General features: G+C 38.2%; 1 protein-coding gene across 1 annotated transcript in view; it reads left to right on the top strand.

Moving 5' to 3' along the window:
* Positions 1–2,753, top strand: part of tsen54 (TSEN54 tRNA splicing endonuclease subunit) — an 18,678-nt gene that overhangs the window by 12,593 nt on the left and 3,332 nt on the right.

Genomic DNA, 2,753 nt, shown 5'->3' with positions numbered 1-2,753 from the left:
TTGTGTGAGTCGAGCGCAGCTCACTCCATTCTTTGGTCTTGGGTTCTTCGTGGAAGGGCAACATGTCGTGAAGGATTCTGTTGTTCTGGTGTGTGTAAAGGAAGGGACGGTCACTTTGAAGCTCATGTTTTTCTCCTCTGTTGCCTCTGTGTGTTATGTATTGAGCCGATCAGGGAATCATAATAAATTAGAACAGGGCACCAAATTAAAATCACCACATCAAAGCATCGGCTTTCCATCTATTTTTGATGGAAAAAAACAGTAAAAACAGTCAGCAATTAATTAGGACTTTGGGAATCACAATGTTGTCAGATTTCATTCAAAGTTATTTTCTATACGCGTTATATATAAGTTTTATCTCGGTTCTGGCCGCCTTTAGTCGCATTAGTGAGCGAAATTTTCCCTTTGAACAAGCTGCCCATTCTCCCCCTGTGCTGGACCATGAACCGCTCAGAGGCATATAGTTGGAGAGCTTGTTTGTCAATTATTGACTGTTCCGTTAGGTGGATTGACTCCTTGCTGTATTTAGGTGTCAAAAGTATTTAAATCATCCATATTTCTGAAGCCGTTCTGGATGTGAAACAATTGAGGGCAATTTTACATCAGAAATGGTCTAATGGGACGAAAATGTTGATCTGTACACTTCTTGTTATCAAAGGGGAGTCTCTGAGATTTATTGACCAGTGTGATAACGTCAGCCGCGATGGTTGTGTACACCCAACCGCTGGACACTTGACCAAGTGGACTTTTGTGAATACTCCCGGTATCAGAGGCACTGAAGACAGAGAAGAGGGAATTAAAAGGTAAAATAAATATTCTCAGAGTGGAGCTGAGTGGGCGGGCAACGATAACATCCGGGCTCAGTTTTAATCAACCTACGTCAGGTTGAATTCAGGATTTATTCCACCCAACCAGATTTGGTGATTGTAGGAATACAGCTACACACGAGACGGTTTTAATGAGTTTTATTGTGAAAAAAAATTAGTTTGAGCCCAATTTGAAATGTTTTTTACGATTATCTGCAAGGTTAAGTCAATGGTTTTGTCATTGGAGTCTGGTCTTTATTTTTCTTACCTGGACTTTAAAAGTTAAAATTTTTTTGTGCTTTGAATGGTATAAACTCTGAGTAGATCCCGTCTGCTGCGGGCTCAGGTTTGTTTTACATTGAGCTTTACCTTTATAAATCGCCTCTGAATAATATCAAAACCATAAACTGCAGTTATGTTATTAATAATTATTAACACAATAATAGTAATAATACATACTCCTCTTGGATGGATACATCTGGGGTCCACAGGCTCGACATCGGAACGGTAAACTTCTCTATCCCACAAAAGTCTGAAGAATTCCAAGTTAGGAATTCATTCATCCAACTCTGGGAAAAGAAAAAGTTTTAAAATTGTTTATCACAGTAAACTTACAGCTGATGTATTGTTTGAAAATGCAATTCAGTTCTTTGGCTCTTGAACTAAACACGATCATTTCTTACCATCTGAACCCAGATGTGACTCGTGACAGTCTGAAACATCTCATCCTGTAAAACAAAAACAGGATAAATCTGAGCGGTTTCTATCCATGCAGACAGGTTTGGGGGCATTTTCTCAGGGTTTTTAGACAAACACTGATAAAACCATTAACTTAAATGTACTAGACTAAATGGGACCATCAGTTACTAAATAAACATCATGCTGTATGGAAGAAGACTTGAAACTAGAAACTGAGACCAGAAACTCATCAGGAAACTGTTTACTGAGCTCATACATCAACTGAGAAGTCGGATTATTTCTCCATAAGATTGAATGGTAATAGGGCTGCCTCCTGCTGGTCATTGTAGAGAATGCAGGTTTCACAGACCCCAAAGCTCTGTCTGATATATTTACTGTATGTGGTTTCTGCTTTAAGTAAAAGTTAAAGTTCAACCATGTATAAAATGATCTCTCAAGATATAAAAAATAAATATGTTTTTGTTTCCAGTTAAAACGAATGTGATAAATCGTCCCTTCAACAGGGTTTAGAGGTGTTAGATGATGATTTTGGAGGCTGTTGAACTGTCACAACAGAGAGGTGTTTCTGTTATTAAGCCTAATCTCTCTGTTGTATCAGACTGCATTAGATTTAGCTCAGTGGACTTAATAAAGCGGCAACTGAGTGTATGTTTGTATCTGTTGAGTCCTGATCTGATACTTTGATATTTACCTACATAATGCAGTTGCACAGTGCTCACTTCAAGTAAATTCAAGTTATTAAAATCAATTAAATTTACGTTTGATGACTGAATAGATCTAAATACATTAAGAAAGAAATAGTTTCTTTTTGTTTTTCATTTTCTTTTTTAACAAGTTAATTATCTCGCTGTAGAATGAATTAAATGGAATTAAATGGAGAATATGTCTGTCTGAAATGCAAATGCAAGCACAGTACTTGAGTAAATACAGCCTCCTTTAGTTACATCCCACACTGGTTCTGGGTGAGCTGACCCTTAAACAACACGTACCACTTGTAAAATACCGTACAGCAACATGTCCACCTGAACGAGGGTGGATGTCGTCCAGTTCTTCACAGGCCGCATTATCTGTAGAACCTCATTCGTCGACGTCAGGTTCAAGTGTTTCAGAAGACCCAAGTAGGAGCAGTCTGAAGTCTGACTGCTGGAAATACCTGCCAGGGAAAGAGACCAGGATCTGAACCTGCAGGAACTGATACAAAACCATCTCAGTTGCTATGTTTTATGTGATAATAAAGTTAAATTTAAC

Source organism: Morone saxatilis, unplaced genomic scaffold, assembly GCF_004916995.1.
Source record: "Morone saxatilis isolate NCDOM2014 unplaced genomic scaffold, NCSU_SB_2.0 Contig14, whole genome shotgun sequence".
Taxonomy (NCBI): domain Eukaryota; kingdom Metazoa; phylum Chordata; class Actinopteri; family Moronidae; genus Morone; species Morone saxatilis.
The sequence above is the reverse complement of the archived record's forward strand: the minus strand, read 5'-3'. Positions and strand labels throughout refer to the sequence as shown.